Source organism: Primulina huaijiensis, chromosome 14 (assembly GCF_012295235.1).
Source record: "Primulina huaijiensis isolate GDHJ02 chromosome 14, ASM1229523v2, whole genome shotgun sequence".
NCBI classification, from domain to species: Eukaryota; Viridiplantae; Streptophyta; class Magnoliopsida; order Lamiales; family Gesneriaceae; genus Primulina; species Primulina huaijiensis.
Genome location: NC_133319.1, coordinates 15916114 through 15932368, shown reverse-complemented (window position 1 = coordinate 15932368; position 16255 = coordinate 15916114).

Below are 16255 nucleotides of genomic sequence, written 5' to 3'. Positions count from 1 at the left end.
GATGGGTCTCGAGGTATCGATTCTTAGTCCGTTCGGTTGGGTTGGGAGAAGTATGCGTCGTGTAAGAATTTCTTCCGCAGGTTAGTCAATCTGAGGCTACCCGGACCCGTACACGGACCCTGATACGAGGCCCGTGCCCTTGATTTCCTTCAGAGTTGTTTTTCCAGTAGGTACATGGACCTTCACCCGGACCTCTACACGGGGTCTGTGCCTTTGTTTCCTTCGAAGTGTCAAATTTCCAAACCTACACGGACCCGTAGCCGGACCTGGGCACGGGGTCCGTGTACTCAAGTTTTGAGTAAAATTTATATTGAATGCTTTGGGGTTCGATGTCTTGGTTTAGTGCGATGATTTAATTAGGTCGAGTCCCGAGGGATTTAGAATGTCATAAGGAATTGGTCAAGTTTAGGGGTGAGCATCTTTAGTCTGATCAGGCACTTTTATGTATGGGTCACTTGCTTTGAAACATGCCTCTACGCAAAATTATGTTATGTATGTTCAAGTATGTATGACGCAAGAATGTTTAAGAGAAGTTTTACGTTGATGGCACGTCTATGTTATGTATGTATGTTTAAGCTTTTGGTTTGCAAATTCAAGTTTCAAGTATGTACACTCTATTTTAAATGTGCATGTGGTTTTATTATGTAGTACTTGCTACTTCCAGTTTATACGTGTTGAGTCTTTAGACTCACTAGGATTGATCGATGCAGGTGAGGAGGATGTTGAGGAGACGAGGGGTGGGAACCAAGGAGCTGGCTTGGACTGAGCAGGAGGCTAGACCCGAGGACCGCCTATGTTTTTAAGATTTGATGCATGAAAAATTTAATACTCTGATTTTACGATACTGGTTATGAGATTTTTAAACAAGTATTTTCTTTAGAAACTTTATTTGACAGTCTTGTCGCAAATATTTTGGATGAACAGTATATTTTCATTGAAAGTTGAAGGTTGATTACTCATTTAAGAAAATTTTTATTTTTTCGCAAATTTTAAATAGTTTAAAAGTACGGTACGTTACAGTTGGTATCAGAGCCAGGTTTTTGTAAAGGGTTATGCCTACTGCCAATTGCGAGAGGCTCACGAAGTCACACCTCAAGTCTGTAAGTTTTAAGGTTTTGAATTTATGTTATGTAGTAAGAATTAAGTCCTGATTTCAGCATGTGCACATTTTAAAATTCAAGTTACGTGCATCTTATGTTATTGGTATCATGTTCATGAATGTTGGGTTTACGTGTTGGGTAAATTTTGGAAAAGTATGCCTCCTACACGTTTGGTTAACCGTGAAGCAAGGGTAGAGGATAGAGATGCCCGAGATGAGGAGAGGGCCAACCCTCCACCTCCACCTCCGGACATGCTGGCACATATGCTTGCAGGTATGACTCAGTTCTTCGCGCTGTTTGCGGGAAACCAGGCTACAGTGGATGCAAGGTCGAGGCCCCGACCAGAGGCCGTGTATGAAAGATTTCGGAGGATGAGTCCGAAAAAGTTCTCGGGGACGACTGACCCGATGGTAGCTGAGGGGTGGATTAAGTCCATCGAAGTGATCTTTGAGTTCATGGAGCTGCAGGATGCAGACCGGGTCAGATGTGCTACGTTCATTCTATCAGGGGACGCCAGATTGTTGTGGGAGAGCGTGTCTGTATCAGTGAATCTACAGACTTTTACTTGGAATGGGTTCAAAGAGGTGTTCTACTCCAAGTACTTCACTGAGGAAGTACGATCCAGGTTGACCAGGGAGTTCATGGCGCTGCGATAGGGAGACAGCAGCGTAGCAGAGTTTGTGAGAAAGTTTGAGAGGGGGTGTTACTTTCTTCCCCTGATAGCTAATGATGCCCGGTAGAAGCTGAGGCATTTCATGGATGGGTTGCGGCCAGTCTTGTGCCGTGATGTCAGGGTTGCTAGCCCTACTACTTATACTATTGCCGTGTCGAGAGCTTTAGCTGCAGAGCAGGATCAGAAGGATATTGAGAATGACCGGCAGGGCAAGAGGCCCTATCAGGCACCTCAGCAGCAGCAGCAACAGCAACAGCGACCTCAGTTTAAGAGGTCATTCCAAGGGCATCAAGGGAAGAGGCCATATCAAGGACCGCCGAAAGGCAAGGGTCCTATTCCGTAGCAGAAGGTGCCTCAAGGGCCTGGTAATTTTCCAGTGTGTCCTCAATGCAACCGCCAGCATCCGGGACAGTGTTTATATGTGTCAGGCAAGTGCTTTAAATGCGGAGCAAGTGACCACATGTTGAAGGACTGCCCATAGTGGAGGCAGACGACCCAGGGTAGAGTGTTCGCCATGCACGCTCAAGAGGCGAATCCAGACACGACTCTATTGACTGGTAACTTATTTAATTCAACACAATATTAAATTTTGTTATGCCTACTTTGTTTTGATTTGAGATTATTAGGATGCTAGTTGGCATTTTTGGTGTCTTTCATTGATTGAGGTTAAGGTTAGAATTTTGAGATATAAGATTTGTGTTGTGCTAACATCTCTCAGGAAACATTTTCATAAAGAGATTAGCCACAAAGGCCATGATAGATTCAAGAGCCACTCACTCTTTTATCTCGGAGACGTTCGCCAATCATTTGGACATCAAGTCCATCGGCCTTGGTGTGAACTATTCAGTGATAGTCCCATCAGGGGAAGAGCTATTAGCTACTAGCGTGGTCAAAGATGTTGATCTAGAACTGCAGGACCACCTAGTGTATGACGATTTGATGGTGATGCCGATGCCGAAGTTCGATATTATTTTGGGAATGGACTGGCTGACGAAGAAAAGAGTCCTGATTGATTTTCAGAAAAGATCAGTGCTGGTCTGACCACTGGGCATGGAGCAGTTTATATTTGAGCCAGACAGATGGAGAAGTTTCCCTCGCATGATTTCTTGCATGCAGGCACAGAGACTTATTTCTAAGGGGTGTCAGGCGTTCTTGGCCAGCATCATTTCAGCACCTGACGTGCCCAATCCATCTATATCAGAGGTGCTAGTATTCAGAGATTTTCCGGACGTTTTTCCAGACGATGTCACAGGCCTTCCACCAGAGAGAGAGGTGGAGTTTGCAATTGATCTAATGCCGGGCACCGTGCCAATCTCTAAGGCACCGTACCGCTTAGCTCCAGCTGAGATGTTAGAGCTCAAACAGCAGATTCAGGAGCTCCTTGATAAGGAATTCATTCGCCCTAGTTTCTCACCATGGGGCACGCCAGTGCTTTTTGTAAAGAAGAAGGATGGAAGTATGATACTGTGCATCAATTACCGAGAGTTGAACAAGGTAACGGTCAAGAACAAATACCCACTTCCAAGGATCGAGAACTTTTTTGATCAGTTGCAGGGAGCTACAGTGTTCTCTAAGATAGTTCTTCGATCAGGGTATCATCAGTTGAAGGTAAAAGATACAGATATTTATAAGACGGCTTTCAGAACCAGATATGGGAATTTCGAGTTCTTAGTGATGCCGTTTGGACTGACGAATGCTCCAGCAATTTTCATGGACCTCATGAACCGAGTATTTCAGCCCTACCTAGATCATTTCGTCATAGTATTCAGGATGATATTTTTATTTACTCGAAGAGCCATGAGGAGCACAACTAGCACTTGAGAACAGTTTTACAGGTCTTGCAGAGTCGCAAATTATTCGCGAAGTTCAGTAAGTGTGAATTCTGGTTGGAGAAAGTAGCATTTTTGGGTCACATAGTATCTAGTAGTGGTATTGAGGTGGATCCAGCAAAGATAGCAGCCGTTAATGAATGGGTGGAGCCGAAGAATGCATCAGAGATCCGCAGTTTTCTGGGTTTAGCCGATTACTACTGTAAGTTTATTCAGGGGTTTTCATCAATAGCATTGCCGCTCACTTCACTGACCAAGAAGAATGCCAAATTCGTATGGAGTGAAGAGTGTCAGAAGAGCTTTGATACATTGAAGCAAGCTCTTATTTCAGCGCCAGTTCTAGCCATGCCAGCAGGGCAAGGCAATTTTGTGGTATACACCGATGCATCTAAGCTCGATTTAGGCGTAGGGCTGATGCAGCATGTCGGGTTATAGCTTATGCTTTCAGGCAGTTGAAGGTGCATGAGAAGAATTATCCGAATCACGACCTTGAGTTAGCCGCCGTTGTCTTTGCATTGAAGATTTGGAGACACTACTTGTACGGCGAGAAATGTCAGATATTAACTGATCACAAGAGTCTCAAGTATTTCTTCACGCAGAAAGAGCTGAATATGAGATAGAGACGGTGGTTAGGGTTGGTGAAAGACTATGATTGCGAAATTAGCTACCACCCCGGGAAAGCTAACGTTGTGGCAGATGCCTTAAGCAGAAAAGTGGCAGTCATAGCACAGTTGTCAGTTCAGAGACCCCTTCAGTCTGAGATTCAGAGGTTTGACCTAGAGGTTTATCATAAGGACAGAGCTCCTAAGCTATCTAATCTGACAGTCAAGTCTGATTTGCTAGACCGTATCCATAGAGGACAGTCTTCAGATGAACAGTTACTGAAATGGAGACTGAAGGATGAAGCCAAGGGCAGTGTACTCTACACAGTGTCTGGTGGTATTTTGAGATACAGAGGTAGAATGTGGGTGCCTAGTGTTGATCGATCAGATAGGATATTTTGACAGAGGCACATGCATCTCCGTATTCCGTACCAAAATGTATAAGGATTTGCTGATCCTGTATTGGTGGCCAGATATGAAGAGAGACATCCGCCGACACGTATCAGAATGCCTTACTTGTCAGCAGGTGAAGGCAGAGCATTAGAGGCCAGCAGGTATGCTTAAGCCGCTCCCTATCCCAGAGTGGAAATGGGAGAATATTACTATAGACTTCGTTGTTGGGTTACCGAGGTCAATCAGAGGATCCAATGCCATCTGGGTTATAGTGGATCGACTCACTAAGTCAGCGCATTTCTTGCCAGTGAAGACGACTTTCTCCATGACGCAGTATGCGGAGCTCTATATCAGGGAGATAGTTCGATTTCACGGGATCCCAGTTTCTATTGTGTCCGACAAGGACCCGAGGTTTACATCGTCCTTCTGGAAGAGCTTACACGACGAAGTTGCTTTTCAGTACCACTTTTCACCCGCAGACAGATGGCCAGTCTGAGCGAGTGATTCAGATTTTAGAAGACTTGCTGCGAGCTTGTGTGATCGATTTCCATGGGACTTGGGAAAAAAGCTACATCTAGTGGAGTTTACCTACAACAACAGTTTCCAATCATGTATAGGTATGGCTCCCTATGAGGCACTGTATGGAAGGAAGTGCAGATCACCAATTCATTGGGATAAAGTTGGTGAAAGAGCAGAACTTGGTCCAGAGATAGTTCAGTAGACTGCAGATGTTGTGGTCAAGATTCGTGACAGGATGAAGACCGCCCAGAGTCGTTAGAAAAGCTATGTTGATAAGAGGAGAAGGGATCTCGAGTTTGCCGTAGGAGACCACGTCTTCATAAAGATAGAACCTATGAAGGGTGTTATGAGATTTGGGAAGAGAGACAAGCTGAGTCCGAGGTTCATTGGACCGTGTTAGATTCTTGACAGAGTTGGGACACTAGCTTATCGTGTTGCCCTACTGCCGAATTTGGTCGGGGTACACAATGTGTTCCACGTCTCGATGCTGAGGAAGTATCTAGCAAACCCTTCGCACGTGTTGAGCTATGAACCGTTGCAGTTGGCTTCATATCTATCTTATGAGGAAAGACCCGTCCAAATCCTAGACAGACAGAGCGTAAGCTTTGGAACAAAGTAACCAAGCTAGTCAAAGTCCGGTGGATGAATCAGGCAGTGGAGGAAGCCACTTGGGAGACCGAGGCATATATGAGGATTCTTTATCCCGAATGGTTTGGTAAGATTTAATTTCGAGGACGAAATTTATATAAGTGGGGGAGGAACTGTAGAGCACAAAATCAGTACACGTAAAACCCATGCATTTATTAAACTGTTAAATCATTTATTTAAATGTAAATCGAGTATTGGCCATGCATGATTTATTTAAATGTATTATTTTAAATTATTTATGGTTATGTGAAGCACGTTAAAATGTTTTGCGAGTTTCATGTTTCAGGCGATTATTTGAGGCGGGATCGAGGAAAAGACCGCGACGATTTTTGGCAAAATTTTAATGCGGTATTTTATTTTAAGTTAGGATGTGGGCATTTTAAAAGATTTATTAAATTTCTAGCATTTTAAAGCTTAATTTATTTATTAGGTGATTTTAAGATTTTAAAACCTTTAAGGATGTAGTACTTATGCATTTTATTTTAAATTAAGAGATTTTATTCAAGATTATTAGGGGTTAGCATTTTAATTATTTTTTAATAGAGTTGGTATTTTAATTAGCAAAGTAATTGGCTAATTAAGCCAATTTTTATTCCCCTAACTATACAAACACACACACACTTAAACACACACATCTATACGTTTTCCACACAACACACATACACATCCATTTTTTAATATTTTGGAGAGCAAAACCTAGGGTTCCTAACAAGTAAGAGCAGCCGCCCCCTTTCCTTGCAATCTCCAACAAATTTTCGTGTAATTTCTTCAAGGAAAACGAGCCACTAATCATTCCGGATCAATCCTCGCGCCATCTCCGCTTCGGTGTCGTTGTTTCGGTAACGTTAAAGATTTAAAGGCACGTATGTTCTATTTTTCCTGCGTCTATCATGTCATAGTATGTGCTGCGATGCTTTTTATTCATAAAAATCCATGTATGATGTGCAAGTTTGAGCGGAAAATTTGTCGGATCAGTTTTGAAACAATTTTTAGATATGAAATTCCGTTTTTCACTGTATTTTGAAAACTTTGCTTTTTAGGTCAATAATTTGGGAAATCTTTCAACATAAAAAACGTAGAAATTTTTGATACCTTCGATTTGATATAATATTCAAAATATTTGGATAAAAGTTGAGTGAGTTATGATCGTTTTTGTGGGACTGCTCAAACTGCGTTTTTCTGAAAAATGTGTTAATGACGTATTCTTGAAGTGTTTGAGTTGCATGCTTCGTTGGACATGACTAGGCCATCACTACTGCGTTTGGACTTGTTATGGTATGTGTTTAGGTACCATTTGAGGTTTCGTTTTGAGTCAGGGATGACTTGGGAAGTAATAGAAACCTTAGGAAGATTAATGGTGTCGAATCTCGGATTTTGTGTCGTTTGTTGTTGCATTCGATATTGAAGTCGTTTTGATGGTTTTTAAAGGTTGAAGTCAATGCCTTAGTGTCCTAGGATGGGTCTCGAGGTATCGATTCTTAGTCCGTTCGGTTGGGTTGGGAGAAGTATGCGTCGTGTAAGAATTTCTACCGCAGGTTCGTCAATCCGAGGCTACCCAGACCAGTACACGGACCCTGATACGAGGCCCGTGCCCTTGCTTTCCTTCAGATTTTTTTTTCCAGTAGGTACACGGACCTTCACCCGGACCTCTACACGGGGTCCGTACCTTTGTTTCTTTCGAAGTGTAAAATTTCCGAACCTACACGGACCCGTAGCCGGACCTAGGCACGGGGTTTTTGTACTCTAGTTTTGAGTAAAATTTATATTGAATGCTTTGGGGTTCGATGTCTTGGTTAATTTAGTGCGATGATTTAATTAGGTCGAGTCCCGAGGGATTTAGAATGTCATAAGGAATTGGTCAAGTTTAGGGGTGAGCATGTTTATTACGTATAAGTTACGAAATTTAAGCATTTGAATTCGTGTTAGTACGTTGCAGCAGCGGCCCAAGCGAGATCCAGCGAATCCCTCAATGCCAAGTAAGTATGTTGACGTGCAAAAAGAAAATATTTCAAGTTTTTTAGGTATGCTAAATGTCTTGTGACCAAATTATGAATGGGTTTGGAAGTCGGTGAACGTGGCCGAGGAACTCTCCACGCCGTTAAAGCATGAACGGGTTTAGACCAGCATTGGAAAGCGGTGAAGCATGACCAGGGACCAATCCACCCGTTAAAGCATGAACGGGGATCTCATGTATGTGGCAGTGGATTTTCTCTGTCAGCCCAATACTGTGGTTTAGTCTGATCAGGCACTTTTATGTATGGGTCACTTGCTTTGAAATATGCCTCTACGCAAAATTTTGTTATGTATGTTCAAGTATGTATGATGCAAGAATGTTTAAGAAAAGTTTTACGTTGATGACACGTCTATGTTATGTATGTATGTTTAAGCTTTTGGTATGCAAGTTCAAGTTTCAAGTATGTACACTCTATTTTAAATGTGCATGTGGTTTTATTATGTAGTACTTGCTATTTCCAGGTTATACGTGTTGAGTCTTTAGACTCACAAGACTTGATCGATGCAGGTGAGGAGGATGTTGAGGAGACGAGGGGTGAGGACCAAGGAGCTGGCTTGGACTGAGCAGGAGGCTAGACTCGAGGACCACCTATGTTTTTAAGATTTGATGCATGAAAAATTTAATACTCTGATTTTACGATACTGGTTATGAGATTTTTAAAAAAGTATTTTATTTAGCAACTTTATTTGACATTCTTGTCGCAAATATTTTGGATGAACAATATATTTTCATTGAATGTTGAAGGTTGATTATTCATTTAAGAAAATTTTTATTTTTTCGCAAATTTTAAAGAGTTTAAAAGTATGGTACGTTACAATAAAAGTAAGAAAAAGTCAAAATCGAGAATTTTATGGTCCTAGGGCAAAACAGTCATTTTACACATGGGTAGTACGAAAAGGGTTGGAAGTGTCCCGAGAGATCATAACGCGTGCTAAATAACATTTTAAAATGTTTATGATGAAAATATGATATTTTATGATTTATGGTAAAGTTTTGCAATTGTTACTGTTAAAAATGCTATTTTACGAATGGGGAAAGAACACGATATTTTATGATTAAAAAAGAAAGAAAAATATTTTCAAGGATGTGAATTGACCGTGACAAAGAGGATATGATATATAATTTTTGAGAATATCGTGAGGGAGAAGGCCACAGAGGGAGCCTCAGAGAGAGCCCAACGATCGTATTTCCATTTTACGTCGGTGCCTGGTGCCTGTACCCATGCGCAATGATGAGCTAAGACTGATCAGTCAACCAGAGGATAAAGGCTAGTCACTTTAAAATATTAAACTTCACCCAAAATGATAAATGATTGAAAGCTTTACGATTTATGATTTATTTATGCTTACAAGCTTATTTTATGTAAAAATATGATTTCAATGCATGTGCTTCTATATGTATTATTTGTTATACATATTTAGGACGTGCTGAGTCATTAGACTCACTAAGTTTGAATACTGCAGGTTATGATGATATTGAGGGAGACGCTGACGCTTGAGTGGATCACGTACGGCGGTACACTCCTGAGGGACATTTATTTCCCGCATTAGTTTGATAGTCAAAGTTTTAAAGACTTTTTTTAATGATTTAATTAGATATTTCTATACTTTATTTTGTAGTTAGGTTGATCATGTTAAAATTGAAGTTGAAATTTGTTATTTGACGATTTAGGGATTTTTATGCACTTGAGATTTGAATTGTTAAATTATTTTGATTTAAGGAAATGTTAAATATTTTTGGTACATGAATTTCGAATGTTTTTAAAAAAATTTATTAGGATTTTAAAGTTAAAAAGTAGAGGACGTTTCAGCAAAGCACAGGACGGAAAAGTGGTAACTGTTGCCTAGCCGCCTGGTACCATGGTTATAACTGAGATTGATCAATCGACCAAAAGGTGAAAGGATATTCACAATTAATGAACGGATTTCACTGCAAAAGGAAATGTGTATATATATGATGAAAGAAAAGTATATGATGAAAGAAAAGTTTTAAGTTTATGCATGTTCATGAAAAAACTATTTTTATTAAAAGTATTTTCACTGTTGCATGTGGATGTATTACATATTACTTGTTACTACGGTTAAGGCTTGTTGAGTCAATAGACTCACTAGGTGTGAATTATGCAGGTAAGGATTTTACTGTTGAGATGGAGGGTTGGATGACTGAATTGGCTGGACAGATGGTGCACTAACCCGAAGACCTATGCATTGCTAGTTTTCCGCGCAACTATTGATTTTTTTAGTACTTTAAAGATTTTCGAAACTTTTGGAAGTAATAGTGGTTATGTGAGGATTTATGACGGTTATGCTATTTTTGAAAAATGATATTTTTAGGTTTGGTGACATGTACGATTTTATGAATTTCACTGCAGTTATGAATTTTTAGTAAAATAGATGTCAAACCTATATATATATATGTGTGTGTGTGTGTGTGTGTGTGTGTGTGTGTGTTTCGGCCATTGCTTTTAAAAAAAACAATTTCTAGTATATTTTAAAGAAAAAAGAGTTAGAGACGTTTAAGTTGGACGAGTTAGAGACGTTTCAATTTAAGTAATAAATTAGATGCTACTAACCTTGACTCTAGCAGTGATGATGAGATAGATTTGAGAAGAACAGTTAAACATATTTCCAAAAAAATTCCAACCGTCCAAGAACAATCCCATCAGGTGGATGAACCGGTGAACATTTTGTAGAGGCCCGTATTTCGTATTCGAAATTTTGCGGAATTATTTAAAATTTTTATCTTTAAATAAATAACATGCATCATTCATAAAATAACTGATAAATAGTTTTAACTTTAAAATAACAGCTGAAGTAAATATTGCGTTTCAAACAACGACTTAAAAATAATCCAACGTATTATAACTGAGTTTGAAAGTAAAAATATGAATAAACTGAAACATGAGGTCCTCGGGTTCCTACTACTGCTGACCCAAGCTAGCTCACTGGTCCCCGCCCTCGGTCTCGACCTCATCAGTACCTACAAAAATCAAGTCTAGTGAGTCTAAAGACTCAGCATGCATATATCGTGAATAACGAGTAAATATATCGTAAGATCGCATGCAACGTAAAAATATCATATTGTAACGCGTAACGTGAAAGTCGTTGCATGGTTAAACATAAATACGTGCATAACTGAAAATCATACGTAAAAGATTTGCTCGATAGAGCCCTGTCATAAAATATCATAATGAGATTTTTCTTGTAGAGATAATGTTTCTACGCAAGTGGCCCATAACATAACGTGAGCGCCTGATCAGACTAAACCACAGTACACTGGGCGGTAGAGATCACCACAGCCCTTGGACTGGATGTCCGTACCCATACATAATCGTAAACCCGTCGTAAGTCACCGGATAGAGAGATCCCATAAGCATAAGGCGGCCAGAAGACATATCGCATATATCTCAAAAATAAACATTTTATATTTTATGCACGTAATATAATTATAACCATGTTTTACCAAATGATTTGGATCGTTCCCAAGCTTGCTGCGACTTAATTCTAACATGAGACACATGCAAATAATTTCAACTTGACAAAAGTTTCATAACCGAACCAAAAACGGGGCCAACTAAACCCACAACTTAGTTTTTTAATCATGGTTTCGTTCTAACTCCAAACAACATTGCACCAACGTTTAACCATGCTTAAAGTACTCCTAATATACTAAGAAAAATGTCCATAAGGCTGTAATACACGAGGAAAGGTGAATGGAGGCCAAAACCATAAAACGCTCTTTTGAGAGTCACTTTGGCACATTGTACCGTAAATTCTCGTACGACCTCTAAACTCAACAAAATCACAAACGGCCAAAAACATGACCTTCCTAACTTTATGAGGTACTGTCCAGTCCAAGGCCATAGGCTAAAAACCAATCAAGATACAGTTGAAATAAGCGATTCATGAGATCCATGAAGATTGCTGGCGCATTCGTCAAACCGAACGGCATCACAAGGAACTCGAAGTGGCCGTAACGAGTCCTAAAAGCAGTCTTGAGAATATCGGCGTCTTTCACCCTCAACTGGTGATACCCAGAACGTAGATCAATCTTGGAGAATATTGAAGCTCCCTCCAATTGGTCAAATAAGTCTTCAATCCTCGGGAGTGGGTATTTGTTCTTTACTGTAACTCGGTTCAACTCCCAGTAATCAATGCAGAGCCTCGTCGAACCATTCTTCTTTTTCACAAACAAGACTGGCGCAACCCATGGTGAAAAACTCAGGCGGATGAACTCCTTGTCAAGAAATTCCTGAATCTGCTTCTTGAGTTCTGCCATATCTGTCGGTTCTAATCTGTACGGCGCCTTTGAGATCGGTGCGGTACCCGGCATAAGTTCGATAGAAAATTCCACCTCTCGCACAGGTGGTAAACCAGCGACGTCATCAGGAAAAACGTCTAGAAAGTCTCTGACAATTGGAACATCGGAGGCTGACTGACTTGGTGTTTCGGGAACAGATACAAAAGTAGCTAAAAATGCTCGACACCCCTTACGCATGAGTTTCCTAGCTTGGACACAAGATATCATACGCGGTAAATGAAAGTACCTGTCCGGTTCGAATAAGAATTGCTCCATCACAAGCGGTCGGACTAGAACGGATCTCCGCTGGAAGTCAATCAAAACTCTGTTCCTCAATAGCCAGTCCATACCCAGAATGATGTCAAATTCTGGCATCGGCAATACGATAAGATCCGCATAAACAAGATTACCATGAAGTTCGAGGTCTATGTCTCGGATCACATTAGTAGCTGCCATCTCCTCTCCAGAAGGCAATACTACTGAATACGATGTATCTAGTCTGATGGTTTTGATCTGGAGGAAATTCGCAAAGGTCTCCGAAATGAACAAATGAGTAGCCCCTGAATCTATCAAGGCATTCGTAGCCGAACCAGCTATAAAAATTCTTCCTGAAAGATCGAAACATCATGCTAACCCAATAGTTTACAAGAACTAAACTTATAGACACGCGAATGTCAAAGTTCTTCTAACCTAAATTCTCGAAAATAACGCTGATTAGAACATGCAATCATAACACAATTCTAAGTTCAAAATCTTAACTCAAAACACTAAAATCCAAATACAACTTAAAGCTTTAAGATACCTGTCATTAGCATCGTCTCAGGGTTTGTCTCCGTTGCATGGAGGGCAAAAACTCTGCCTTGGGTAGGCAGATTCTTCTGGGGGCAATACTTCAGCAAGTGGTCAGGACTACCACAATTGTAACACTTCCCCGAACCATACATGCAAGCTCCAGTATGGCGGCGGGGCACTTGGCACAGACTGGATACTCCGATGCCTTCGGGACTACACATCCCTGCTGCTGTTGCTGTCCTCTGTTCCTGGACGAGCCGTGGAAAGGCTTCTTACTCTGGTGATGCTGATGAGGAGGGCGGTGCGGCGCCTAGAATGGTCACTTACCCTGGTGATCTCTCTCAATATCATTCTGATCCTGCTCTGCAGCTAGAGCTCTGAAGACATCGACATCGTAGGTAGTAGGGCCAGCCACCCTAACATCACGGCGCAAGATTGGCCGCAGACCATCCAAAAAGTGTCTCATCTTGGCTCCAGCATCATTTGCAATCAGGGACACAAAATGGCAGCCCCTCTCAAACTTACGGATAAACTCCGTAACAGTCATGTCTCCCTGCCTCAGGGTCATGAACTCCCTGGTCAACCTGGAACGCACCTCGTCAGTAAAATATTTAGAGTAGAATACCTCTATAAAGCGCGTACAGCTCAGAGTAGCCAAATTCAATGCTACAGATGCTCTTTCCCACCACAGGCGAGCGTCTCCTCCAAACATATAAGTTGCACAACGAACTCTATCATTGTCTCCAAGCTCCATGAATAGAAAGATAACCTCGAGGGACTTAATCCAGTCCTCGGCAATCAAAGGATCCGTCGTCCCTGAGAACTCCTTCGGCCTTATCTTCATGAACCTCTCATAGATAGCCTCAGGCACTGTCGGCCTGGCTACCGCCGCATTGTTCCCCGCAAACTGTGCGAAGAACTGAGTCATCCCAGCTAACATATGGGTGTTCATGTCAGGTGGAGGGGGTGGCGGTGCATCTCTCTCTTGCCTACGCTCCCCACCGTCGTCATGACGATGCTCATCACCTCTCGTGCGCTCAAGAATGCGTCTAGGAGGCATACTGTTCCATAAATATAACCCAACCGTAACAAACATGCATAATTCCATTATTTCTTTAAATTTAAATAAATTCTGCATAATCAAAATAGGCATAAAATATTTCATGAAAACGTGCTGTTAAAATATTTCATGTTTTAAACGAAATGTGTAAACGTAAAACTTACAGACCGAAGACGTGACTTCATGAGCTTCTCAAGATCAGTAGTATTACAACCCTTTACAAGAACATAGGCTCTGATACCAACTGTAGAGGCCCGTATTTCGTATTCAAAATTTTGCGGAATTATTTAAAATTTTTCTCTTTAAATAAATAACATGCGTCATTCATAAAATAACTGATAAATAGTTTTAACTTTAAAATAACAGCGGAAGTTCATATTGCATTTCAAACGACGACTTAAAAATAATCCAATGTATTATAACTGAGTTTGAACGTAAAAATATGAATAAACTGAAACATGAGGTCATCGGGTTCCTACTACTGCTGACCCAAGCTAGCTCACTGGTACCCGCCCTCGGTCTCGACCTCATCAGTACCTACAACAATCAAGTCTAGTGAGTCTAAAGACTCAACATGCATATATCGTGAGTAACGAGTAAATATATCGTAAGATCGCATGCAACGTAAAAATATCATATCGTAACGCGTAACGTGAAAATCATTGCATGGTTAAACATACATACGTGCATAACTGAAAATCGTATGTAAAATATTTGCTCGATAGAGCCCTGTCATAAAATATCATAATGAGATTTTTCTTGTAGAGATAATGTTTCTACGCAAGTGGCCCATAACGTAACGTGAGTGCCTGATCAGATTAAACCACAGTATACTGGGCGGTAGAGATCACCACAGCCCTTGGACTGGATGTCCGTACCCATACATAATGACAAACCGGTCGTAAGTCACCGGATAGAGAGATCCCATAAGCGTAAGGCGGCCACAAGACATATCGTATATATCTCAAAAATAAACATTTTATATTTTATGCACGTAATATAATTATAACCATGTTTTACCAAATTAGTTGGATCGTTCCCAGGCTTGCTGCGACTTAATTCTAACATGAGACACATGCAAATAATTTCAACTTGACAAAAGTTCCATAACCGAACGAAAAACGGGGCCAACGAAACCCACAACTTAGTTTTTTAATCATGGTTTCGTTCTAACTCCAAACAACATTGCACCAACATTTAACCATGCTTAAAGTACTCCTAATATACTAAGAAAAATGTCCATAAGGCTGTAATACACGAGGAAATGTGAATGGAGGCCAAAACCATAAAACGCTCTTTTGAGAGTCACTTTGGCACATTGTACCGTAAATTCTCGTACGACCTCTAAACTCAACAAAATCACAAACGGCCAAAAATATGACATTTCTAACTTGATGAGGTACTATCCAGTCCAAGGCCATAGGCTAAAAGCCAACCAAGAACTCACAACAGCCTCCTGAACCGCACCATTGCTGCTGTCAAATGCTGTGACAGCAGCCGTGCTTCCTTTGCTTCGTTACGAGGCTATTGGCCATTGGGGCTTGAACCACTGACCAGAGTCTCTTACCAACATCCTAAGGTGTGACTTGAACCATGGCTAAGGGCTAAAAGCCAACCCCAATCTAAGCAAACACCTATGACAAATCCAAAGCTTCACCCGAGAACACCATGTGTTGTACCGTGGGGGTGTTGCTTTATCTTGCTGTCTCATATCATTCCAATGACCATATGATCGACAATGGCTTGATCTAGACATCATGAGGTATTGTGTGAACCATGGCTAAGGGCTAAAAGCCAACCGAGATACACGCAACCCCCAAAATCCGAAGCCAAGTCACACAAAATCAGAAAATGAAACCGTGGGGCACTTGACTTGTTGTTTAAAAATCTTGAAACCTACGTGAACCAAGCCTTGAAAGGCCGTCTTGATCACGTCCTAGACATGCTAAGGGAAGGTTATAACCATGGTTACAGGCCCTGGGCCAACCTGTTGGGATCGGGAAAGAGTTTAGAGGGGGGGGTGAATGAACTCTTTCAAATTTTCTTGTTTAAAATTATATTTTCAACCGTTTTCAGGCGGTTCGAAAAATTCTTTCTCAAACGGTCAAAAGAGGTGAACTACTGATGTGTGCGGAAAACGGTTCACATTTTTCAACAGATATTTCTAGAGATTTGACAAACTAAACAGTATGAATATGAGTAACAAATAACAGTTTGCACGAAGTAAGAGACACAGAGTTTTTTATGGATGTTCGGAGATTGAATACTCTTACGTCACTCATTCTTCCTCTTTCAGGAAGGATTCCACTAAAAGACTTTGACTTTA